The sequence below is a fragment of the Triturus cristatus genome, chromosome 2_2 (genome assembly GCF_964204655.1).
Source record: "Triturus cristatus chromosome 2_2, aTriCri1.1, whole genome shotgun sequence".
Lineage (NCBI taxonomy): Eukaryota > Metazoa > Chordata > Amphibia > Caudata > Salamandridae > Triturus > Triturus cristatus.
Window position 1 is genome coordinate 488,567,339 of NC_140582.1, and position 27,174 is coordinate 488,594,512.

The window sequence follows — 27,174 nt, forward strand, 5'->3', positions numbered from 1 at the left end:
CAACAACACCCACCGCCCCCCCCCCCCCTCCCTTTGGACAAAGAGAATTCACATCAACACCACGAAACCATGAACCAAACAAGTCCCCGGAAGTCACCCAGTCACAATACCTCACATACAGGTGCTGCCAAAAAAATCGAAATCATACATCCAAATCATATAATCCAAATAAAAACTTTATTGCAGATCAAACAAAAAACAACAATCTTGTAGAGGCACAGCGGGTCTTCTCTGGGCATTCTGTAAGTCACAGCCTGCAAGACAGAAATACAGATAAGAAGGTGTGTCATGCGCCCATCAAAGTACAGAGAGAGAGTGCGAAAGAGAGAGGGGGGGGGAGACAGAAAGAGAGGGAGAGAGAGGGAGAGAGAAAGAGAGGGGGAGAGAGAGAGAGAGAGGGAGAGAGAAAGAGAGGAAGGGAGAGAGAGGGAGAGAGAAAGATAGGGCGAGAGAGAGAGACAAAGAGAGAGACAGAGAGGGGGGAGAGAGAAAGAGAGGGAGACATAAAAAGAGAGAGATAGAGGCAGAGGGAAAGAGAGGGATAGAGAGAAAGAGACGGAGAGAGAGGGAGAGAGAAAGAGAGAGAGAGATTTTCGACACTGCAGACCCAGGCCTTACTGCTCACCTGCAGCCACCAGTGTGTCTCCAACCACGTGCCGGTACACACTGCAGTCCCCAGGTCCCTCATCTGAAACAGTTGCCAGAGACATGAATGGCAGAGTCCATACAGTAGCACACGCCATCCGCGCTTGCCCGCCCCTGCGCACAAAGGCTGCTGCACCCCATCCCCTCCCGCTTCCAAGCGGTGATTGCCCGCCCCTGCGCAAGCAGGCCTCACTGCTCACCTTCCGCCACCGGTGTGTCTCCAAGAGGGCCCACCACGTGCCTCTGGGAGCACCAAGCCTGGGGCCTGCGACCATGGCACCCTCCACATCATGCAGCCCTGCACCGCGGGCCACCAGGTCACATACTTGATTCTGGGTCTTGATTTCACTATGGCAGGGTACATATCAGTGCACCCGGCCTCATCGCAGGCTGCACACCCGCTCAGCACTAGAGGTGCCACTAACTCTGTGTAATGCGAGGCGACGGTAGGTCCGCACTGCCTGCTGGCTAAGGCCTACACTGCGGTCCAGCAGGGCTCACACCAATGCCACCATCCCGGACCGCCTGGACAGCTCTTCATCGCAGGCTGCACACCCGCTCAGCACTTACTGTGCCCCTACCTCAGTGCGCCGAAAGACACTGTCCCATGGCGGTGTGCCTGCCGCAGTGTATCCGGTGCCACCAAGTCTGTGCACCGCAAGCCATGGACCCTTTATGATTGAGTCCCGTAGTGCGGACGCCATCATGTCACCCCCGGCACTGGGAAATGTGCTGTGGCAGGGCCCTGGGCCCTCAGGCAGAAAGGATACCCACAGGGAGAAACCCAGTGACAGAGTGGAAATGGCGTCCAGCACGTGCGCCATGCCCTTTTTCTTGGCAGGGTCACATGTCCTGTGATGCCGGTGCTGAATGGGTGTGGTGTGGGTGTGAACCAGCCGTGAGGGAGGGCTGTGGCATGCTGACAACTAGACCTGTGAGCAGCAGATTCCCACAGGGAAGACCTGGGACATGTAGCGTTGTCGTCCCCCCCTGCAAGCGTAAGCGGAGTGGACTGGCCTGGTGCATGCCAGTCTAGCGTAAGGGTGTGAACAATGACCCCGGGGCTCTGGAAGTGCTTCCAATCTGGCCGGACAGGGAAGTGACTAATGCGTGTGTCTCTGGTCTAGTGTCAACGCCACCCTGAATGCAATCGGCAATTTGTCACCCTGTGACCCAAGTCCCACAACATGAGCAACATGGGCGTAAGGGGGAATCATTGACCCTACATTCATCCATACCTCCACACTTGCAAGATCATAGACATGACACATCGGTGTCACAATGAATGTTTAATGCACATTCAATGGAGTGTCGTAGCTGGAGCAGTACAGGGCCATGCAAACCCCACGCCACATTGACAGCCCGTGGAGGGACAGCCAGAGTCCTTCAGAGAATAACAAGTACATCAGAAGAGGAGGAGTCCAGTCCGCAGTCTGATAGCTGTATCATTGGTGACCAACCCGAATATGGCAGTCCATGTCGAAGTCTAAGGTGAGTGTCGCAGAGTGCATCGGGGGATAGAGGAAGGTGAAGATGCAGCGAGCAGAACCAAACAGAAACAGGCCATATGGCGGAGATGAATGCTACCGCTTCCTTCTGACCACAGCTGATTCGTCAGCATCTTCGTCCTCTGCTGTTTCAGGTGCCTCACATGTGGGTGGTAGTGTTCTGTCTCCAGCACTGTGTGGCACTGGCACATCAGGGGCCGTGGATGTGGATGGAGTGGTTGCAGCAGCATGCATCAGCGCCAGGCCTTGTGGCAGCAATGCCATGTAGAGGGTCTTAATGGCATTGAGGGACCCAGCTACTTCTCGCTCATGTGCAGTCGTGGCAGCCGATCTTTCCATCCTCGTCTGCTCAATATTCTCCATGAGCCTCCGCATGAGTCCCAACACCCGGGCGAGCTTGCTGGAGCCACTCTGACTAGATAGTCGTTCTTGTCGCAGAGTCAGGACTCTGGCGATGTCAGCCATGGTTTGTCGGAGGACATGGAGCTGACTGTCGGTGCCCTTTAAGGACTGTGAGTGGTCCCTGATGGGACTTTGACACCCACGTATGGTGTCTAGTTTGTCTGCCATGCAGTCGTACCCCACCTGCACCTGTTCACCCAGCTTCTCCTGGCATCCCAACACACGGCGTTGGAAGGCCAAGTGTTCGTCGTGGGCATCCTGGGAGGCAGCCGTGGTGGTGCCTGCTGCCTACTGTGTGTTCTGTGCAGGGGGTGGGTTCTCCTCGTAGCAGCTGGGCTGCCCTGCTCCTGGAAGTGGGCTGTGGAGGCTGTCCATGAACTGTTGGAGGACGTCGGAGTCAAAGGTGTCGTCTTCGTCATCAGAGAAGAGAGATTGGGACTGCTCTGAAGGAGGTTTTGAATTTCCCTCTGCAATGTGAAGGGGAGATGCAGTTTAACATTGTGTTCACATGTATGTTGTCGCTTTGTACATGTTTACATTCAGACTGCATGAGTGTACATTGTGACTGTTTGTGGGGAGCTGCCTATATGGTGCGGGACAATGGACATCCCGACAACATCACAGATGTATGTTTGTACTTGTACATTGTCATCTCACATTTCCCGGCTATGCCACATGTGATTGGCCAGTTTCTGCACACAAGCGACACCAGTTGTGTCCTCTGTTCTGTGGTGGACGTGTTGCGGATTGTGCCACATCGTTGTCGATGTTGATGTGCTCTGTATGTGATGTGTGTGTGCCGCATTTTGGGGAAGTCGCACCTGCAGCTCTGATTTGGCTGCCCCTTATTACTTACATGCGGTGTGCCTCTGACTTCTGTGCTTATACAGTGCTGAGATGTTGCATACTTGGGTGCATTGGTCTCTTGGTGGGATTTGGCGGTCTGGGTCATGGTTTATCCGCAGATGTGCTATGCTTAATTGTGCATGTGTGCCATTGTGCCCATCTCCCCCCGTCCCCCAGTCCCTGGTCGTTACTCCCCTGTTGCTGTTGTTTGGCCTTTTGTAGGTGTGTTTTTTCCCAACTTTTGTAGTGCATTTTCCCGCATGTCGCGTGGGGATTGCAAGCCTGTGGCTGTTTTTTGCTTATTTCTGTATTGTGATTTGCGTCCTCGCTGCTTTTTTCGTGTTAGTGTTTCGCATTTTTGCAGCGTCGCGTTGATTTTAACGCGTTCATTTGTTGCGTTGTGGTGGGTCTATCGCATGGTGCTGCCGTGTTGGGAATACCACATTAATACGGTGTTATTTTCCTGCGATAGACTGCGATGTGACGAGTTGCGTTAAGCTACTTTTGCGGTAGTTATCACGCGTTCTTGAGAATATCCTCCAGGGATGGTAATTCTTATGTGGTGGGCAGCTACAAACCTCTGTGGTGGGGAATCCTCTCTACTAGTTCTACCCACCTATCGGCTATGCACGGTCTGGGGAAACAAATGTCTGGTAGGCTTCTGTAAGTGGGATTTGATTGGGAGAACAGCCCTTACTGATGTGTGGGATCGTAAGACTCTGAAACTTTTTCTATAACATCAGAAAGAATTCAAATTGGCTGTACCAGCAGTCTTTAGCTACTATGGTGATGAATGTATCATAGTTTTGCGTTGCCCTTGGACCATGCTGTAGGAGAGTAGGGTCTGCAATCCTATGATCACCCAGATTTTTTGCTTTTGCTTCATTGGTTTACGACTTTCTCCGGCTGTGGGCCTGCCAATCAGACCCACAGCCTAGCTGTTCTCCCTCGAAATTAACACACATGTACGTTAGGTGCATCCACTAATTGGAACTGGGCCACCTTGTCAGTCCCTGTCTCAGCATACCACAGGTATCCAGGGCATCGGTGTACCCAGGGCCTACCAGGGGCTGAAGCATGTATTATGCCGCCCCTGGAATGGCCGCCCAAATCTGACACAACTGGCTGCACGACAGCTGGGGCCACGTGGTGTAATCACCCGTTGCTGTAGGTGTAGTATTCCTACACCTAAACCCTAAAATGGACACATGGGTTCCTATCAGTCACTCCTATAGCAGGCCTTATCGATCCTGAAGGCAGAGTGCAGGGAATCATGTGGGACGGTGCTCTGGCGCGAGCTGAGCCCGTCGACGGCTTGCGGAACCAAGTCCTAATAGCCGTTCCATGGTGACGCGGGCCAACTACTTTTAATGCATTATAATCCTTGCGGTTATTTGCTAACTTTGGCATCGCATCACCTGTACATGTCGAGTAAGGTGTCATACGAATGGGAATACGAACCCCTCGCCAGTCCTGGTGACGGGGTTAGCATTCCCCCCTTTTAGAGGGACACGACATGGAAGTAACCTTGAACCCCGGTTAAAGTTGACTCAAGCCTCAGCATCACAAAATGGATGCTGCCACCAGACACAAGTCTGACCTCCTGCTGCTGGGGGACCTTCCAGCAAGGGGAGCTTGGACAAAGGGTTTCCTGTCGAGGGCGGTGTTAGCACCGTCCCAGACAGGGTTTGTGTATCCCAGGTAGGCAGGGCTGAAAGGAAGGTGATTGCAAGTGGCACCCCGGTGCTCACTGTGCATAGCCCGGCTCAAACCAGTTTCGGGGGCACACCAGCCCCTGAGCTGGCGCGAAGCCGGACAAAGGTTAGGGGTGTAACCACCCCCCTCCTGGCTCCACCCATAGGTAGAACCTAGTCACGGGCCAGCCCCTTTTCTTAGAATAAAGGTAGGAGCGCGTCCCCTTCCCAAATTGGATAATCAGATAATCGGATAACTCCGAATCACGAACTACTTTCCACGAAAGGAACTCTTGACTATTTCTGAAGACTCTCCCTTGTGGCTAAGGAGTAGCCACCCTGCACCAGCAGGCACCATCTAAGCGCTTGCGGTTTGCTGTAAGTCTCTCCTACGGATCAAGACTGCCCAGCTCGACGAGACCCGAGTTCCATGCCATCTCTGACCTTTTACCTCCCTCATCAGCTCAGCTGAGAGTCGTAGGTGTGACGAGACCTGCGGGACCGGCTATCTTCAGAACCTGCACGACGCTTATCTAGCACGCCCACCGAGGGACCCTCGAGTGAGTGCACCTAGGGTTTGAGAAGCCCTAACCCTGAGCAGCTCCAGCATCGAAGTCTGCCTCCCCAGCATCCACGAGACCTGCGTGGGGGCCCTTCCGCTCCTTGTTGTTCACCGCGTTGTTCGACCACTTGCCGACCGGCTTGTGGCCCTCTTCACGACGCACCACGATTGTTTCATCACTAGTCTGGTTGCTCCAGACTGGCTCTTGCTCCCCTTCAACAGAGGAGTACCACGGACCCTCCTGGTCCACTCCCGACGCCATCTTGACTCCCCCGCTTGGGTGGCCACTGCCAAGATCCGCTGCCCCTTCCTGGGCCCAGCATCATCGACAGCAGACACCTTCGTGGGACAGCTCGCCCTCCCTCCTGGTCGCCGCCGCGCCTCCTGGTCCGAGGAACAGCCGAGTCCGACGTCACCCACTCACCTGGTCGAGGTGACTTCAGCCGGTACCCTCCTGGTACCCACACGATCGCTGGCTAGCGGTTGAGAACTGAGTCCCCTCTGCTTTCAGGTTTTCCTTCACCACCGATCCAGGCTTGGATCGCTCTGAACATCGTCACTGGTCGCCTGCCAGCAACTTCTTCTTTCAGGCTCCTGAGACTACAACGAGGACTTCCGACATCTTGCCGAACCTTCAACCGCCGCAGCCTCTGGGCTAGGTAACTCGAGCATCTCGGTGCTCCATCGCAGGTTCGCCCTACAAGTGTCCAGTTCCTTTTTCGTTTAGTCCCACTGATCGGATCACTCCGGAATCAGTATCTCCAGACTCTAACCATTCGCATTCCACTGTTAGTGTAGATGGTTTCTCGTGCCCCTCGGGCATTTGTGTAAATTGTGCAACTGAAGTATTTTCCTAAGAGTTTTGTAGTGTGCTTAGCTCCCTGACTCATAAAGAGCCAGGGTAGTCTTGTTATAAATAAATATCCTTTTATTTTCATAACAACTTGTGTGGTGTCCTTTCACTTGGTGTTCAAGGGGTATATGTGATGGTAAACAGCTGGCTTAACACGCCCTCTAGAGTTTAGCCTAAAGACTGCTCGTATCCACGCTACTAGGATAGCTGGTCTAAAAGGTTGACTTACAACCAATCATCAATAAGGGTCGTTTGGAATGATACACAGTGATCACTAGAATAGTGAGCACTACATATCAGGCCAACTTCTCACATTGGTGAGCAGCGGTTGGGATTTGAGCTTGCTGTTGTTTTACCACACACGTATCCTAAGAATATCGCAGTGAAAGATCACATAAGTACCCAGGTACATATAACTTAACTTAGAATACTCCGAGTTCTACTGAACCGGCTGTTGTAGTGTAACAGGGCTAGCACACCCTGACTACAACTCTTAGCAAGGGATCAGTAGGTAAACCCATAGTGTAGGTAGGTGCAACACTTACACCTCACTAGAAAAGCATGTCGGTCCACGGAGAGTCTGCAGGGACTCCCTTAGTGGTCAGTGACCCTCCACAGGTCGTGTCACGATATGCAACTCTTAGCTTCAAGGAGATGCGACAACTGTGTGCCTCCAGGAAGCTAAACCAGGGTTCTAACCCTACCATCGCAATACTGATAGGTCTCTTAGAGGCGTACGATGCTAGGAGGTCCTCTAACCCAGGTCCCCCCAGTGCAGATGGGAACATGCCTCCCTTAGAGGGAACCCTCGGTGACCCAGACCTCGACCTCCACACAGAGGAGGAGGACGAGGACGAGTTATCGGGAGACGAGGCAGACAAAGGTCCAGTGGTAGTCGGCAGGCTTACAAGGACCAACTTAAGCAGGCATGAGAATGGAACTGGGGGAGCCCCGGGCACACGCTCAAGCAGGCTTAACCTTGGGAACGGACGAGCTAGGTCTCTCTCCAGAGGCTCTGGCAGATCGGTTCATACACATGTCTCTCAGGCACCTTCTCAGAGAGGAATGACTTCCCCTCAGAGGAGGGAGCATGAAGCGAAGATGCGGGAGGTCAATCTGAGGATCGAGCGGGAAGAACTTGCCCTCGCCAAAGAAAGACTTGCCTTAGCCCGAGAGCAGAAATTAAGTGGGTTAGATCCCACTGGTGGCAGCATTCTCAATAGAGAGAAAGACAGGGGTATAGACACTAGACACCTGAGTAAAATCGTGCCCCCCTTTAAACAAGGGGACGACATCCACAAGTGGATAACTGCCTTGGAGAGGGCCTGCACTGTCCAGTGCGTCCCCCCAAGTCAGTGGGCAGCTATACTGTGGCTTTCCTTTGAAGGTAAAGGAAGGGACAAGCTCCTCACTACAAGAGCCGAGGATGCTAACAACTACCAAGTCCTGAAGAACACACTGATTGATGGGTTCGGCTTAACCACGGAACAGTACCGGGTGCTGTTCCGGGACACCCAGAAAATTCAGTCTCAGGATTGGGCTGACTTTGTCGATTGTGCCACTAAGGCTTTGGAAGGCTGGTTGCTGGGTAGCAAGGTTACTGATTACACAGGATTGTACAATCTTATCATGCGAGAACAGATTTTAAACAACTGTCAGAACCAATTGTTGCATCAGCACCTTGTCGACTCGGATCTGACCTCTCCCCAAGAATTGGGAAAGAAGGCAGACAGATGGGTCAGAACAAGGGTCAAGCAGAACCAGAATCAGAACCAGGGTGGTCAGAAGAAAGCAGACCAAAAGGGTAACAAGAACGAACAAAATGACCAGAAGTCTTCGACAGGTCCCCAACAAACCAAAGAGGGTGGGGGTCAGGCTTCACAGAAGAAGAAGACTCAAGAAGGCCAGTCAAAAAGGTGGTGCCAATACTGTAAAAGTAAGACTCACTGGTTTAGTGAGTGCACCAAGAAAGGAGGGCAAACTCCTACCACTGCAGCCCCTAAGGCACCTGCGCCCCCTAGTACAGTCAGCAGTGGTAGTGCGCCTCCCAAGGCATTAGTTGGGTTAACCTTGGGAACCGAGGGGAGTGACGACTTAGTCGGCACGCTCACTCAGGCCGTCCTTGTCTGTACAGGGGATATGGATATGTCCCCTGATGCCAGTCCCAATACTTTGGGCAAATACAGGCAGACACCTTTGATAAATGGAAAAGTGGCTCAGGCCTACAGGGACACGTGTGCCAGTGTCACCATGGTGACGCCTAACTTCGTGGACCCTGGACAGATCATGCTAGGTACCAGTTACCTAGTGACCAATGCCAGCAACGTCACTACCAATCACAGTATGGCAGTTGTTGATTTCTCCTGGGGAGGGGTAAGTGGCCCGAAAAAGGTTGTGGTTAGTTCAGACCTCCCCGTAGAATGTCTGTTGGGTAATGATTTGGAAACGTCACAATGGTCAGAAGTGGAGCAGAGGACTCACATGGAAATGTTAGGTTTGCCAGCACATGTCCTTGCTGTGACCAGGTCACAGGCCAAAAGATGCCCCACTGAACAGGTGCTGGATCCTGGAAGAACGGACCAGACACCTTCCAAGAAAAGGAGCAGTAAGGGTAAGGCTTCGCCTTCCCCCTTGCCCCAGGTCGTGGATCAAGTCTCCGAGGAGGCTGACCTTAAAGAACTGAGGGAAACTGAGCCGCAAGAGCTTGAACCTGGTCAGGTTGAGTTTCTGGGCTCAGGGGGACCCTCCAGGGAAGACCTGGGGAAGGCACAGTTAGACTGCCCCTCACTTGAACCCCTCAGACAGCAGGCCGCTGCTGAGGCTGCAGGGAACGCCACAGGTACCCACAAAGTGTACTGGGACGATGGACTCCTGTACTCTGAGGCAAGAGACCCCAAACCTGGTGCGACCAGGAGGTTGGTCATCCCCTTGTCTCTGAGAGGTTTCCTTCTCACCTTGGCCCACGAGATTCCCCTTGCAGGTCACTTAGGCCAGAATAAGACTTGGGACAGAATTGTTCCACACTTTCACTGGCCCCACATGTCCGAAGATACGAAGGAGTTTTGCCGCTCCTGTGTCACTTGCCAAGCCAGTGGTAAGTCAGGTGGCACGACAAAGGCCCCCCTCATACCACTACCAGTGGTGGGGGTACCCTTTGAACGAGTGGGGATCGACATTGTCGGACCAATGGAACCCCAGACAGCATCAGGGCACAAGTTCATACTGGTGGTGGTGGACCACGCCACCAGGTATCCTGAAGCTATTCCCCTTAGGACCACTACAGCACCTGTGGTGGCACGGGCCCTGCTTGGAGTGTTCTCCAGAGTGGGCTTCCCTAAGGAGGTCGTCTCAGACAGAGGTGCAAACTTCATGTCGGGATATCTGACTGCTATGTGGAAGGAATGTGGTGTCAACTACAAGTTCACCACACCCTATCACCCACAATGCAATGGGCTGGTTGAGAGATTCAACCGGACCCTAAAAGGGATGATTCACGGACTACCTGAAAAGCTTCGGCGAAGATGGGATGTCCTGATACCCTGCCTCTTGTTCGCCTACAGAGAGGTCCCGCAGAAGGGGGTTGGCTACAGCCCTTTTGAGCTTCTGTTCGGACATCCTGTACGGGGACCCCTTTGTTTGGTAAAGGAAGGATGGGAGAGACCTCTCAGAAAGCCGGCATCAAACATTGTGGACTATGTGCTCGGTCTCCGCTCGCGGATGGCGGAGTACATGGAAAAGGCGTCTAAAAACCTTGAGGCGAGCCAAGAATTACAGAAAGCTTGGCACGACCAAAAGGCTGTCCTGACGGTGTACCAGCCTGGACAGAAGGTGTGGGTGCTGGAGCCAGTGGCCCCAGCAGCACTCAAAGACAAATGGTCTGGGCCCCACACGATCATTGAGCAAAAGGGAGAGGTCACCTACCTGGTAGACCTGGGAACTCCCCGGAGCCCCCACAGGGTGCTCCACGTAAACAGGCTCAAGGCATATGTCGACAGGGAGGGCATGGGCTTGCTCATGGCCACAGATGAGGGACAGGAGGAGGAGAGTGACCCTCTCCCAGACCTGCTCTCTCAGAACCCTGACGATGGATCAGTAGATGGTGTTGTCTTTTGTGGCAGCCTCTCTGGACATCAACAAGAGGATTGTAAACAGGTTCTTCAATCCTTTCGACATATGTTCTCTCTGACACCCAGTCAGACCAAGTGGTGTACCCACGAGGTCGACACTGGGGACAGTCTACCCGTAAAGAGTAAAATCTATCGGCAACCTGATCATGTCAGAGACTGCATCAAGACAGAGGTGCAGAAAATGTTGGAGCTGGGAGTCATTGAACCCTCGGACAGCCCCTGGGCTAGTCCCGTAGTGCTCGTGCCGAAACCTCACACCCAGGGCGGTAAGAAAGAGATGAGGTTTTGCGTGGACTACAGAGGTCTCAATGCGGTCACTAAGACCGACGCCCACCCGATACCAAGAGCAGACGAACTTATCGACCGGTTGGCCTCGGCCAACTACTTAAGTACGTTTGACCTGACCGCTGGGTATTGGCAAATCAGGTTAGCTGAGGAGGCCAAGCCCAAAACAGCATTTTCTACCCCGGGTGGGCATTATCAGTTCGTGGTAATGCCCTTTGGTTTGAAAAATGCACCTGCCACCTTCCAAAGGCTGGTGAATCGCGTTCTCACTGGGTTGGACGACTTCTGTGCGGCGTATCTGGACGATATCGCTGTCTTTAGCTCCACCTGGGAGGATCACCTGGTCCACCTGAGGAAAGTGTTAGAGGCCCTGCAGAAGGCAGGCCTCACTATCAAGGCCACCAAGTGCCAGATAGGGCAGACACAGGTTGTATACCTGGGCCACCTTGTAGGTGGAGGCCAGGTTCAACCATTGGAGAGCAAAATACAGGCCATCCGGGACTGGGCTCCTCCAACCACCCAGACTCAGGTTCGAGCTTTCTTGGGCCTGACTGGTTATTACCGGAAATTTGTCAGAAATTATGGATCCATTGTGACCCCGCTAAACGACCTGACAAGTAAAAAGATGCCAAAAAAAGTTCAGTGGACAGCAAGCTGTCAGAAGGCATTCGATGATCTAAAGCAGGCCATGTGCACAGCACCTATCCTAAAGAGTCCAGACTACTCCAAACCATTCATTGTCCAAACCGACGCTTCGGAGCTGGGTGTGGGAGCTGTTCTATCGCAACTGAATTTTGATGGTCATGACCAGCCCATAGCTTTTATTAGCAGGAGGCTGACCCCCAGAGAGAAGAATTGGTCAGCTATCGAGAGGGAGGGCTTTGCTGTGGTTTGGGCCCTGAAGAAGTTGAGGCCATACTTGTTTGGCACTCACTTCAAGATTCAGACCGACCATAAGCCCCTCTTGTGGCTAAATCAAATGAAGGGTGAAAACCCCAAACTACTTAGGTGGTCCATTTCCCTACAGGGGATGGACTTCACAGTGGAGCATAGACCTGGCACTGATCATGGCAATGCAGATGGGCTCTCCAGGTATTTCCACTTAGAGCAAGAAGACTCACCTGGTCAAGGTTAGCTTATTGTCCCGAAGTTTGGGGGGGGGTCATGTAGGAGAGTAGGGTCTGCAATCCTATGATCACCCAGATTTTTTGCTTTTGCTTCATTGGTTTACGACTTTCTCCGGCTGTGGGCCTGCCAATCAGACCCACAGCCTAGCTGTTCTCCCTCGAAATTAACACACATGTACGTTAGGTGCATCCACTAATTGGAACTGGGCCACCTTGTCAGTCCCTGTCTCAGCATACCACAGGTATCCAGGGCATCGGTGTACCCAGGGCCTACCAGGGGCTGAAGCATGTATTATGCCGCCCCTGGAATGGCCGCCCAAATCTGACACAACTGGCTGCACGACAGCTGGGGCCACGTGGTGTAATCACCCGTTGCTGTAGGTGTAGTATTCCTACACCTAAACCCTAAAATGGACACATGGGTTCCTATCAGTCACTCCTATAGCAGGCCTTATCGATCCTGAAGGCAGAGTGCAGGGAATCATGTGGGACGGTGCTCTGGCGCGAGCTGAGCCCGTCGACGGCTTGCGGAACCAAGTCCTAATAGCCGTTCCATGGTGACGCGGGCCAACTACTTTTAATGCATTATAATCCTTGCGGTTATTTGCTAACTTTGGCATCGCATCACCTGTACATGTCGAGTAAGGTGTCATACGAATGGGAATACGAACCCCTCGCCAGTCCTGGTGACGGGGTTAGCATTCCCCCCTTTTAGAGGGACACGACATGGAAGTAACCTTGAACCCCGGTTAAAGTTGACTCAAGCCTCAGCATCACAAAATGGATGCTGCCACCAGACACAAGTCTGACCTCCTGCTGCTGGGGGACCTTCCAGCAAGGGGAGCTTGGACAAAGGGTTTCCTGTCGAGGGCGGTGTTAGCACCGTCCCAGACAGGGTTTGTGTATCCCAGGTAGGCAGGGCTGAAAGGAAGGTGATTGCAAGTGGCACCCCGGTGCTCACTGTGCATAGCCCGGCTCAAACCAGTTTCGGGGGCACACCAGCCCCTGAGCTGGCGCGAAGCCGGACAAAGGTTAGGGGTGTAACCACCCCCCTCCTGGCTCCACCCATAGGTAGAACCTAGTCACGGGCCAGCCCCTTTTCTTAGAATAAAGGTAGGAGCGCGTCCCCTTCCCAAATTGGATAATCAGATAATCGGATAACTCCGAATCACGAACTACTTTCCACGAAAGGAACTCTTGACTATTTCTGAAGACTCTCCCTTGTGGCTAAGGAGTAGCCACCCTGCACCAGCAGGCACCATCTAAGCGCTTGCGGTTTGCTGTAAGTCTCTCCTACGGATCAAGACTGCCCAGCTCGACGAGACCCGAGTTCCATGCCATCTCTGACCTTTTACCTCCCTCATCAGCTCAGCTGAGAGTCGTAGGTGTGACGAGACCTGCGGGACCGGCTATCTTCAGAACCTGCACGACGCTTATCTAGCACGCCCACCGAGGGACCCTCGAGTGAGTGCACCTAGGGTTTGAGAAGCCCTAACCCTGAGCAGCTCCAGCATCGAAGTCTGCCTCCCCAGCATCCACGAGACCTGCGTGGGGGCCCTTCCGCTCCTTGTTGTTCACCGCGTTGTTCGACCACTTGCCGACCGGCTTGTGGCCCTCTTCACGACGCACCACGATTGTTTCATCACTAGTCTGGTTGCTCCAGACTGGCTCTTGCTCCCCTTCAACAGAGGAGTACCACGGACCCTCCTGGTCCACTCCCGACGCCATCTTGACTCCCCCGCTTGGGTGGCCACTGCCAAGATCCGCTGCCCCTTCCTGGGCCCAGCATCATCGACAGCAGACACCTTCGTGGGACAGCTCGCCCTCCCTCCTGGTCGCCGCCGCGCCTCCTGGTCCGAGGAACAGCCGAGTCCGACGTCACCCATTCACCTGGTCGAGGTGACTTCAGCCGGTACCCTCCTGGTACCCACACGATCGCTGGCTAGCGGTTGAGAACTGAGTCCCCTCTGCTTTCAGGTTTTCCTTCACCACCGATCCAGGCTTGGATCGCTCTGAACATCGTCACTGGTCGCCTGCCAGCAACTTCTTCTTTCAGGCTCCTGAGACTACAACGAGGACTTCCGACATCTTGCCGAACCTTCAACCGCCGCAGCCTCTGGGCTAGGTAACTCGAGCATCTCGGTGCTCCATCGCAGGTTCGCCCTACAAGTGTCCAGTTCCTTTTTCGTTTAGTCCCACTGATCGGATCACTCCGGAATCAGTATCTCCAGACTCTAACCATTCGCATTCCACTGTTAGTGTAGATGGTTTCTCGTGCCCCTCGGGCATTTGTGTAAATTGTGCAACTGAAGTATTTTCCTAAGAGTTTTGTAGTGTGCTTAGCTCCCTGACTCATAAAGAGCCAGGGTAGTCTTGTTATAAATAAATATCCTTTTATTTTCATAACAACTTGTGTGGTGTCCTTTCACTTGGTGTTCAAGGGGTATATGTGATGGTAAACAGCTGGCTTAACACCCCCTCTAGAGTTTAGCCTAAAGACTGCTCGTATCCACGCTACTAGGATAGCTGGTCTAAAAGGTTGACTTACAACCAATCATCAATAAGGGTCGTTTGGAATGATACACAGTGATCACTAGAATAGTGAGCACTACATATCAGGCCAACTTCTCACACATGCAACAGGGCGCAACGGCAGCACAACACTAAAGATAGATTTATCAAGGCATGCAGAGCCACCTTGCATGGCCCTGGGTGGCTTGATACATTTTGAGTAATGCAACAAAGCACAAATTGCTGAGTTGCATTACTTTGCCCCCAGGGAGGCATTCCATGGGTGGAGCATGGGTGTTCCCATGCATCCACCCATGGATTTTTGCACATTCCCAGCTTTCCCATTATTGGTAGTCCTGGGAATGCATCAAAATGCTGCGTGTCCCCAGGGGAGGTGTAACAAGGAGAAATATTTACCATTACTGCTAGTCCTGGGAATGCGTCAAAATGCTGCGTGTCCCCAGTGGATGTGTAACAAGGAGAAATACCTTTATTTCGCCCCGTTTTTGTCTCTTTCTATGCATTTAGCATTTTGCAGCACACATAGAAAGAGGAAATTGCCTCAGAGGATTGTGGCCGTTCCTTCACAAAAATAATCCTGTCTGCATCTCAGGCACCCTTGCACCATGGCAGCAGTTTGTACGATAGGTAAAGAAAATGGCAGGAATACGCTGTATAATGTTAAATACGACGCATTCCTGCCGTTCACACAGTGCAGAAAGGTGGCTTGCTGTTCTGCACGAAAATTCGATAAATTTGCCCCTTACAGTTTAGGCATGCCATATCTATATACATTTGAGTTGACATAAATGTCCCTGATGGCTCTCTGTTGGAACACAGCCTATTGTCTGAAGCTGTGTTCAAGAAAACTATCACATTGATCTATAGAGCACTGTTTAATAGCACTCTTACACCATTAGATCACCTGAGAACGAAACAAGCTTAAGACTTGGGAGACTTGCAACATTCAGACTCAGAGGTGTCTTTGCAAAGATCTTGTGAGGGGGCCATAAGAGCAGGTTTTATATTGAGCAAGATAAAAAGTCTACATAGAGCTGACTACACCAGGACACAATTGTGTAAATTTGGTATAATCAATAGTGACTTGTGTGTTATAGTCTGTGGGTGGGTGGGAACCTTCTACCACATAATAAATAAATGACACACCTTTAGTAACATTCTTTCTGGAGATTACTCTAACAGCAGATTTTTCACCTTAGAATATCCCAGTAGGAAATCTGCCTTTTCTGCATCGTCCATCCAGTTCTTTTGCTATTTGCTGGACCGTATATTTTTGCTGGCTTCAGAACTCTGTCCACCTAACCCCTGGTAACCAGTGGTAAAGTGCACATGATCACCCTTTAAAAATGGTTAAACTGGCATGTTCCTAACTGATTATTTAAATTGCCTATAAATCCCTAATATATAATTCACTAAGTGTACCAAGGGCCTGCAAAGTAAATTCCACTAGTAGACCGCAGATTCTATTGTGACATCCACTACAGTAGCAGTGCGAACAAGGTGTCAGACTGACCGTGTGTAACTGACTGTTCCAGCGTAAAACCTGCCATTCGACCTGTCAAAATGACACTTTTTGATGAGTAAAACCTTTTTAATATTAATAATTTACCCCTATATAGGCCTTTCAGTCGACAAGGCAAGGTGCACAGTATTTAAAAGTAGCACACGTAAAAATGTAAAGTTAAGATGTCCTTATAATGACTAGCACACAAAAGCTATTTTCACATGGGGTCTTCCAGTCCCGCTGCGGGACGGGTCGCGCTACGACCTACGACTACGCGGTAGTACTATGTGTGGTGTAGGAGTTCATGAGAGGAAGGGTTAAGGGTGAGTGAAAAAGTGAGTTTAAAAAGGACCTGGCCCCTATGGACTGAAATTTTTCATAATCCCTGGAGCTGGTCCTATTAAAAGAGGTGGGTCGGAGATGTCCTGCGTCAATGTGAGGATGCTCCTATTTCTGTCAACATGTTTCGAAGCTCTGGGGCTTCTTCATCAGCACTATAACTGATCCCTTCTGTTCTCACTTTACTAACGAGAATAATATCGAAACAGTGAAACTAGTGATATATGCAGGTAAGTGAGGATGCAAGTAATCATGCACTGTATACAATACCCTTTTGGTATTCTATATGTTAATCTGGAAAAGAAAGCACAATTAGTTACAAACAGCAAAAATGTGCTGCATCTGGCGCAAACACTTGTGACCTGCAAGATAAGTGTACTATAAGGTGAATGGTGTATCTTTAGCCATTATTGTGTATTTAAACACTAATGCTGTGTCCTGTGGATAAAAATGACAAAAAGACATACACACAATTAACAGAAAACACACGCTCTATATTCCGGTTTAAAAAAACGGGGTAGAGAGTAGGGGGCTTAGACTGGTATTCAGGGTAAGTACAATCTTGTGATACATACCTTGTTTGTTTAGAGACACTGCTCCATGAGCCTCAGAAACTGGTGGGAAGGGTGTCTCAACTGAATTCTGTACATAGGAGACAGGGGGGAGAGGGTGATAAGAATCACGATGTCAGCGATATGGACTGCTCCTTTGAAGCAGCTATGCCGTACTTGCTCAAATAACGCCTCCCCGCGGCTCCGTGGAACACTGAGCCCACAGGGCGGTGTCTTTATATAGTGCCACTAATTACCAAAATTGCTGCCCAAGCGTGCACATTGTGCTGCCTGTATGTCCAAGTTACCCCGGAAGTAGTTGAAGGCTACTTCATGTGCTGGAAACTCGATCTAGACACTAGAACGTCAAATCGTTGTCTATTCGGTGCTGACCGCAAGGTCTGTTTCAGGAAATAGAATTTAGGTGACTTCCTGTCATGGTAATAAAGTCTGCACGTGGGACTGTAATAAAGGTTGAAATGCCCATTAGAGCGGCCTGGGCTATAGTTTAGTGCGCGCTTTACAAAACACTCGATCATTCTGTCAACTTGACATGTGTTCACCCGGTTCCTTTCCAGAGTCTGAAACTCTCACATGTGTCATATTTATGGCATAGAAATAAACAAACACGAAGTATAACTAAAAAAAGGGAAAAAAAAGAATGGAAATAATTATTACTAATGCAAGCTGCTGAAATAGTATACGCCTATTGGATTACTTAATAATCCTTTGACGCCAAAGATCGGACGCACTAGTGGCATGTTCAGAGGCTCAGAGGGACGGTGTTATGATAGTGCGCGAAGTACTCCAGACAGGTTCCCACTGGATTGGTGGGTTAAACAGAGGGCATTGGCAACAAGGAGGTTGCAATCTATCGGCCAGATGCCTGGTTGTTACTGGGGCAGTATGGATAGACACAGGAATTACTTTAGGGGCTTACATCATATGGGGGTGCTGACTCAGAGCACTGTTGCTCAATGGGGGAAAGTTAACGCTCATTTCTTAGTTCATGACAGTTGTCCCCAGGGTATGTCATTATTTAGACCAGTTATGTGGGTGCCAAGATGGAATACTCATCGTTGCTCTTTCTCTAGTAGACCGTTTTCATTGTTTTTTTTTTCTTGTTTTTTTTTAGTCCTCATTGTGTATCCCTGATAGTACAGGAGGTCTCTTTTCTCCATCCCACTTTCGCCATCCTGGCAAGAATGCTTTCCCCGGGAGTTTAGAGAGAATAGGAACCCCTTACTTCCCAATACTTTAGGAAAGGCTTCTTATAGGGTGGAGGAGGTGAGCTAACCATTCTGGCTACTCTTTGAAGCCTTCATCAATGTTGTGTTGCCCACACATAATCATCGGACTTTGTAACCATATTTCAAAAAAGGGGCACCGACCCATCTAGCAAGGTAGGTGTCACAACCATATATACATATAACATTAGCCCATATGCAACTTTTCCCATATCTCCCAAAACGTATATTTATTAGAGAATGGTTTCTTTTTTTAATCTAAATTATATACTTTTAAAACCGAAGATAGCCAATCCCTATGAAGTGGAGGGGAAAGACTTAGCCATTTTATACACACCTCTCTCCTGGCCAAAAGTATCAATAAAAAGATCAGGTTTTCCTGAGCCTTATTTACATTTTCCGCTACATTTCTGTCCGACACCCCAAAGATAACTAAATCAGTACTTACAGTTAGCTGTTTTCCTACTGCCTCTCCTAGAGTCTTACCCACATCCCTCCAGAAATCTTCGAGGAGGGGGCACAGCCGGAACATGTGCAAGTCGTCTGCATTCTGCTGTCCACATTTCGGACAACTCTTCACTGCTGCTCCACTAAATTTAGAAAACTTCTTCGGGGTCCAGTACGCTCTATGAGTGGTAAATAAGTGGTTTCTTTTTAGTGCAGCGGACGTAACAATGGACCAGCATTTGCTCATAGATACTTGCCAAAGGTTATTCATATCCAGCGTTGGAAGGTCTTTCCCCATATTCTCTGCGGGATCTGGAATACTTCCTCGCCAGCAGCGATAAGGGACCAATACCAGAATGATACTTCTTTCTTGAATGGAGCTTTCTCCAGCATCTTCATTTCTAGAGGACGATTACCCTTTCTGTTTTCTTTTAGAGACCTTGCCCAGCTTAATAGTTGGTAATATTTAAATTTTGATAGAGGGATGATCATATTTTCAACTAGTGTCTCTCAATCTAGTATTTTGTTCCGAATCAACAGTTGCCCCCATTCTGTTATTCCTGCTGATAGCCATTTTCATTGTTAAGTTGTTCTATGATGGTCCATTGTAGATCATCCACGTTGTGCGCCCTGGTTAGGTAGTGTGTGGCCATCTTGGTGGTGCTCTTTTTGCAGCGAACATTGCTTTTGTGTTCACCAATGCGGGTCTTCACCGGACTTGATATCATCCCGATGTACTCCAACCTGCACGGGCACGTGATCATATACACTACATTTCTGCTGTTGCAGTTGGTGAACTTTCTTTGCTCCCACTCTGTGATATTCATGAATTTGATGTGTTTTCTCCTTTTAGTGAGATTGCATGTGCTACAATTGCCACAAGGGTAATGGCCTTGAACCGGAGGATGGTGCCAGAAAGATTGACTTGATGCTGGACCTGCTAGAACTTTAAATTTCATTGCAGAGTATGTGTATGCCACCTGATTTATTTAACAAAGAGGGTTCACAAGTCATAGAGATCAAGAAGCCTCATAACTTCTCTCACCATGATCCAGGATTGAGCTTGAAACCTTTAAATAGTAGTCTAAATGTCATGGGCTCGTTGCTGTGGAGAAAAGGCCCTGAACTCACGTGTATCCAGAAATGCACCAATAAATGGAAACCTCTGTGAATAAATCAGGTGGGACTTAGACTCGTTTATAGTCAACCCCAATGATGCCAAGAATTTATCTGCCGTCCTAAGGTGGCCCTTGAATGACTGCGTCAAGCCCGCCTTCAGCAGTCAGTCATCGAGGCACAGGACTACAGGCATCCCCAGGTGTTTGAAGATTTCTGTAAACATCTGACAAGCACTAATAAGGCAGAAAATATTTATCCTTAAAGTCCAAGAACTCCATCCATTTGCCCCAGTCTATAGCTGGATCTAGGCAAGCATGAGCATTTTGAATTTGTCCTTTAGCAGGAGGGCATTCTGAGGTTGAAGAATCTGGATAGGCTTGAGGTCCGGTCCTGTTTCAGGACAAGGAAATAACAAGTGTAAGAACCACCAATTTTTCTGAATCAGGTACCCTCAATGGCACCCTTGGAAAGCAACAGGTATTACTCTTGTAGCAGAATGAATATATGCTCCACCGAAATTCATTCTGGTGTGGGAAGGATAGTGGGTGGGCCAGAGAGAAAAGGCAATCTGTAAGACCCATCTATTGGACCAGATGTACCACCAACTCTACAGGAAAGGACTCCGGCTTTCCACAGATTGGTATGCACCACTAAGAGCAAACCAATGCAGTTTATTGAACACTGTACCAAGGAAGAGGAGCTGAAAGACTGATGCTCATACTGGCCCTCATGCTGACAGCCACACCCACATACACAACCTCGAAAGGACTGAGGTGTTGGCTGCATCAATGGCTAGGAAGTCTGTAGCTGTCTGTATGCCAGCCCTCTGGAATAGCCTCTAATCTTCCACAACTGATGCGAAAACTGCTTGGGATGGGTCAGTGGCACCAAGGAACACACTGTAGCTCTGCTGTCTTTAAAATTTTCCAATGTGGAGCCCACTTTGACATCAAAGAGGATATGGAACAAAAACAGTCTTCCTCTCTCAATGAGTTTCGGGAGATCTCTACTATCTGAATGAAATATTTATTAAATATCCGTAATGACCATTGAAGGGCAATCTGGTAAGAATCATACCAAGAGCTCTCTCGATTACATTATGTTCACCAGTTTCTGGATATGATTACTTACACTATGAATGAATCACCTCACTGACCAAGGTACAACTCGATATATTTAACCTTATGTTCATAGCACAAATTGTTTTGCTTAAACTAAAGCTATCTGACCTTATGTTTTGGGACACAAGTTGTTTTGCTGACCAGTCTCCTCTCCTTCCTATTTTCGTATAGCCTTTGTTCCATTGCATCTCAGAATCCCTGTTTTGGGACCAATGTTGCCAATATCTCTTCCTTGTTCAACTTGATTCCTATGTACTCAGGATGCTGACCAATTTTCTTGTTTTAAACCACATCCTTCATCCATGCACATAGCACTATGATGTGAAGCATGTTTTCGTATAGTAAAATAACTTGGTATTTTCTTAAGAGGAAGAATGCAAAAGTAAGGTTGAATGTAATAGCAGTATAATATTTTTTTTTAACTTCCATAAGGCAGGACCCAACAAAAGAGATAACCATTAGAGAGGCCTGTACTCCACCAGACACTCCAGTGGAGCGCATCCACATAGGTCTACAAAGGACAACACTACCTACTGCCCTGTCCAGGCACTCAGTGGTATCCAGGCCTGCATGGAAATTGTGTGCTCAATCTGGTAATTTTGTTTTGTTTGCTACAATAAAATCAATAAAATTTGTTTATAAAAATGAAATACTTAACTATAGTTAATAGCTGCGTCCTTCACTAGATGCCCCTTTCCCTCTGCTATGTTGACATCTGAGGTCAGCTTCTGTTGTGAGGGTTCCCAGGGCTGTATTCTGTATATGGGAAACAGGAATAGTGAGCCGTATTGCAAAAAATGTGCTTCCCCAAGGGCAGCCGTGAACTTGTGCTGCCCTTGAGGCAGTGCATTGAAGTGAAATACGCAGCGGCTGCTTCAAAGTTGATCCGTGTTTCACAGTGCAGGTGGCATGCCATCTGCACTTTGAAGAGGGGCGAGAGACCTCCTTGCAGGCGGGTGCAGTGAGCGACAGCACAGACCTGCAGGGGGTTATCAGGACAGTCCCTGGGACGCCCATATCTCCTCCAGATGGCTGCATTGAGGAGGTGCCACCTTTCTGTGGGGCACTTTCAGTGCAGGTCCTAAGGGCATGTTTGCCTCAACGTCCACAATACTGCACATGTGCAGAGGCAAAGTGATTCCCTGATTTGCATGAGGTGACGACCCCAAGCAATGAGTGAATGCTCTCTCATGTTAGCGCTGGCGCTACGTGTGTGCTAGCACTATCAGTGTTACAGAAAGAGACGCACAAGTGTCTGCGTACCTCTACTGTAATACCATTGCCCATAGGGCGCCCTAAGTGGGCGCACACGCCCTTTGCACCCCCAGGACATAATGTATAATACGACCTCTGGTGTCCTATGTGCTCTCGGTAAATGTAGGGAATATTTGTGGTTTTAAAGTGTATTAGAGAGCTATATCTCCAGCAGGAAATACGCTTCTTTTCACTGGAGTTTGAATTCAGTTGCACCTGAATCCGTCGTCAGTGCTGCGTTTCATGTGGGATTCGGCTGGCTGCATCTTTTCTGAATAACTGGAGATCTTAAATGCCTGTTAAGTGCTGCGGTTCAGTAAGTATGACCACACAATGGTTTAAAACATGAAGGGGCATATTTACTAGCCCCTATCACCACAGGAACGTCACTTTTACCAACTTTCCTGTGGCAATAGGGGCTTTGCCTCATTTACAAGGTGGCGTTAAGCCACTTAACGCGGCTTAACACCTCCTTGTATATATGGCACCCTTCCATGCTATACTTAGCCTGAAAGGGGTGGGTAATGGGTGTTGCAGTGGGCGTAAATATGGGGCAGCGCCAAAATTAAGACCAAGAAAAACCTGGTCTTAACATTACGTAACAAGGAGAATTGCTTCATTTCTCCTCCTTTTTGCTGTTTCTATGTGTGCTGCACAACGCAACAGCAAATTGCCATGAATTATTGTTTATGTGCAGAAAGGAATCCCTTTCTGCACAGAAACAATCATTTAAAAAATGACTATTTGCACCTTCGATGTGTGCTGCACAATGCAGCACACATAGGAGTTTCAAATTGCTATTTGTAATTGTTTATGTGCAGGAAGGGACATCTTTCTGCACATAAACAATCCTTCCCTCAATGCAGGCACCCTTGCAATATGGTGCATGGGTGCCTGCTTTGGCGCTAGGCAGCTTAATTTAGCGCCGGAGCTGGGAGAAATACAGGGGTGCACCATAATTTTGTAAATATGGCGCATCCCTGTGTTTCTAAAGTGACGGAGCGCAGCGTTAGCTAGTTTGGAGTTAACCTGTGCTCCGCCACTTTTATTATAAATATGCCCCTATCTTCCTTCTTCAGCAAGATTGTAACCTAAAGAGGTGCTTTTTTCTCATTATTTATTGCATGCCAAATAACTAATGTATTATAAATCATGAATATAATTAATTCACTAGTAAATCTTCAGAATAATTCATGGAACATGAAGAGAAGCACATGTCGAGTCAGCTTTTCTAAAATGTGCCAATAACCTATGTTTCTGAATACAAACTCCTGTAAAGTGCACAGCACAATTCATGAATGGCACATTTGGCCGTAAAACGCCTCGCTTGACAGTGTCCTTGATCAATTTAGGCGGTAAACAAGCATTGTCAAAGCCAATAGGCCTACCATGTATTTTAAGTTCTCATTAAACATAAAAAAAGACCTCTGCATTGAAAAAGCAAAACAAAATGCTTTCTGTATAGAAAATATCTATAATAAATGTAATTTAATGTGGTTCAGAGGACTTTTGAGATGTAATGGTTCCATATGCAGTGCAGTGTAAATACTCCACAAGAGGTAGAATGATGCACCAAACAGCCAATAACATGAGGTGAAAGAAAAAGAGCCCCCTGGGCAAAGAGACAGAAACCACTCTATGTATATAACATTGGTAACACTAGGTCAAGCAGACAGCTGTGCTATCAAGCCACCCCTTCAGCAAGCATTGGCAAATCCAACAGGTTTCACCTATGAGACCTATTGGTTTTGTCAATGCTTTTTAGCCATGCTGCACAACACTGCAGCTGCTGTGCAGTATGGCTGTAAAAAAAACAATATGCAATGATGTGGCAGCCACATCATTCTGTAGGTACCCACGCCTACAAAAATACATAGAGTTTTTTTGATTTACAGATCCAAGATGGATCAGTATAGTTATAAAAAGTAGCACTTTATAAAAAATAAAACATAAATGGTTTAAAGGATTGGGGAGGGGAGTGAAGCAACATGAGGAGGAGTGGGTGGAAGGAGTAGGAACACACCAGGCAGAAGGAGAAGCAACACAGTGGGTAGAGGGGAAAAAACAACACCACAAAGAGAACATGGGCAAAATACAGCAATGTGGTCATGGAAGAAGCAAACAGGCTAGAGAGAGAGAGAGCAACACATGTGTAGGTGGGAAGAGCGAAGAAGATAAGCGAGAGACAGCGACATGGTGGAGGAGAAAAGCTCACAAGGCAGACACCTGAAAAAGACATACACTACCATGCAGTGCTTAAACAAAAAGATGAAAGGTAGTTTCCTAAAAGTGAGCAGAGGAAGCGTAGAAGCCTGGCAATGAAAGAGACGGTAAAGAGACTATGCTCATGGGAGAGACGAGTACAAGATGGAGGGCTTAAACAAGGAAAGCCATTAAAAAGAATGCAAGCAAGTAAGAGTGACAATAAAGCCAACCAATGCTAAACAATAGTGTTGAAATAAAAGTCAGGTAGCTGAAGTGTAATTCGTAGATTATTTATTAAGTCTTAGTTGCAGGTTAGTAAATCCATAGAGAGCAGCCCCACCAGGAGTAGCCTGCCTGCTGCTCAGCCTATACTCCAACTGTCACACCTTCCCTCACAGGCATGGCAAACATTGCATTCATCATCACCACTCAAGCATTCCACGCAGCGCATTCACACTGGCTGAGCAGCTGGGCCAAAGCAATAGTCTGTGACAGAGTTAATAATAAATTCAGAGAAGTCGAATGCTGGCAGGTGTAAATCGCCCCTGCTTGAGTTCTTCAGAATAAAGCCGTCCTCACCTCCGCCCTCTTCAACAGTGATCCTTCTCTTCAATTATCCCTAGTTGCCCCACCACTGCCACTCTCCGGTTGGCATTGGCAGCTGCTGGTGGAGGCTGCTTGGGAGGGGGGGGGGGGGGGGACCAGGGTAGCAGTGAGTAGTCTGGAAGCACTAGGTTCCCTGGAGAGTGACTGTAATAAATAAGAGCGGCCGCGATGCCATCACTCCGGGGCTGATAGGCTCACAAATTCAATCATGCTCCTGTCATGATACTAGAGTCTGCCTGTGGGAGGACCCATATATTGGTAAAGACTTGCATGTGGTGTGTTTGTATGCAAGCTAATCGATGACTGGGTGAGAGTTGGTGCGATCGGTGACTCAGTCCTTGGCACATTAACTTTGAAGAGCGACGGAATGTTGATGTGAGTGTTGTGCTTTGTTGTATGGGCTTGTGGCTGGCAGTATAAATGGGAGTATGTGTGGCATGTGAAAGGTCTGTGAAGTCCCCACAAAGACGTTGGTGCCTTGAAATGCATTTACAGCTCACCTCCAGTAGTCATGGGTTCATTATTCCGATACTGTTATTAGTATTTACTCTTCTGGAGGTGCTAAAACCCACCTATGTATGGCTGTACTTCAGTAATGGATGGACTCCGAAGAACACAAAAAATCCCTCATATTTTTCAGAACTTCCCTGCAAACTTCAAACTTTGCCTAAAGGGCTAAAATCACATATTTTCATTAACCTGTGTGAGGGATTTTTGTGACCCACACATTTTTAAACACCCAGCGTTCCCACACATCGCTCACTAGAAATTGTGCCCTGCTTATGTGGGTGGGCCTAGTGCCTTCAATAGATAAGGGTCCAAAACAAACATGAACAGATCAAATTTTTCCACCTAAAACTCAAGCTCTTTTTACAATGTGGGTATCTGTGGATTATGGGGGCAGGATTGGCCGTTACCCAGGGAAACCTACTAAACCCAGACAATTCTGAAAACTATGCACCTGAGGGAGTCCAGAGTAGTGTGACTTGTGCCACAAGGATTTTTACCCACTAGCCCTTGCAAACTTCATTTCTGTGATGGGAAAGTTCCAGAATCTGCAGGGACCCACAAATTTACTACCAATCAGCGTTCCCACACATCTCCTGATAACAAAAGAACCCTACTTGTGTTGGTGGGCGAAGCGCCGCAGCTCAAAGGGTTGTAAAAGGCTACATGGAGAGATCAGTGCTAAGGGAAGCTGTGGTATTTGGGCCAAGGCTCAGCCACCACCCAGAGAACTGCCAACCAAAGACATTTTTGAAAGACACTTGCCTTAATAAAGGTGCAATATTGTACATTGTGGCTGTCACGGGAAACAATTATGCTAAATGGCTAATTTGCTATTTATGTAAAGATAAAACAGGCTTTGTGACATTTGATCAAATTAAAGGTGCTGTCCTTAATAACACGTGGCAGAAGAATACACCCAACTTGGTGCCCAAATGTTGACAAATCTGTAATACAAGCCAAAGACAAGTCTTCCCGGAAGTCATATTTATCTCACAGGATATGGAGGCCTTTCTGCATTTACTTGCTTCCCAAACATGTTTATTTCCTTTTTTTGAAAGTCTTTGTTTGGAGTGCAACAGAGAACTTGGTCTGGAAGATATGTTTTCGCTTTACTGTGTTGTTGAACTTGACCTGGGAGATGAATAGTAGTATTGTTTTAAATTCATTCAGGAAGGCATTATTTGTGGGAACCCTCCCAAATGGACTAAGATTCAAAACCAAAAATGTGTCTGTTTTCCTGAAGCTTTTCTTTTAAAAAAATTAATGTTTTGACGTCTTTGTAAAACGCAAGAAGTTAGACACAAAACTCATGACTCTTGTAAAACTCAATTTCAGTTTAATTATGTTCAGCAAGGACCTACCAGTGAATATTTGTTTTAGGCAAACACTTTGTTAATCTTATAGTAGTTTTACAGGTGCTAAAAGCGATAAATCGTGGCACTTGAAAAGAAGACTGCATGAGCTCCTTTAACACATGTTTGTTTAACTTGAGATTAGTTTTACAAGGGTCTGAAAGCCCTAAATCATTGCACCTGTAAGACTGAATGAACCTGAAGTAATCTGAGATTTAGAGTAATTTTGTGTTTTGCTCTCAGATGTTTCAGCAGGAAATAATTATTGTTTTACAGATTTTGTGTTCTGAACTTTTTAATAGTGGTTGGCATAGAGGTGGGTGAAATCTATCTATTGA

General features: G+C 48.4%; 1 long non-coding RNA gene across 1 annotated transcript; it reads right to left on the reverse strand.

Annotated features, from left to right (window-relative positions):
* Positions 1 to 206: 206 nt before the first annotated feature.
* LOC146862398 (uncharacterized) lies at positions 207 to 17,264 on the reverse strand. The gene is made up of 3 exons (XR_014978439.1): positions 17,000 to 17,264; positions 626 to 688; positions 207 to 254 (listed from the first exon to the last, which is right to left on the reverse strand). It is a non-coding gene; the product is annotated as an uncharacterized LOC146862398 (long non-coding RNA).
* Between the last annotated feature and the right edge of the window lie 9,910 nt (positions 17,265 to 27,174).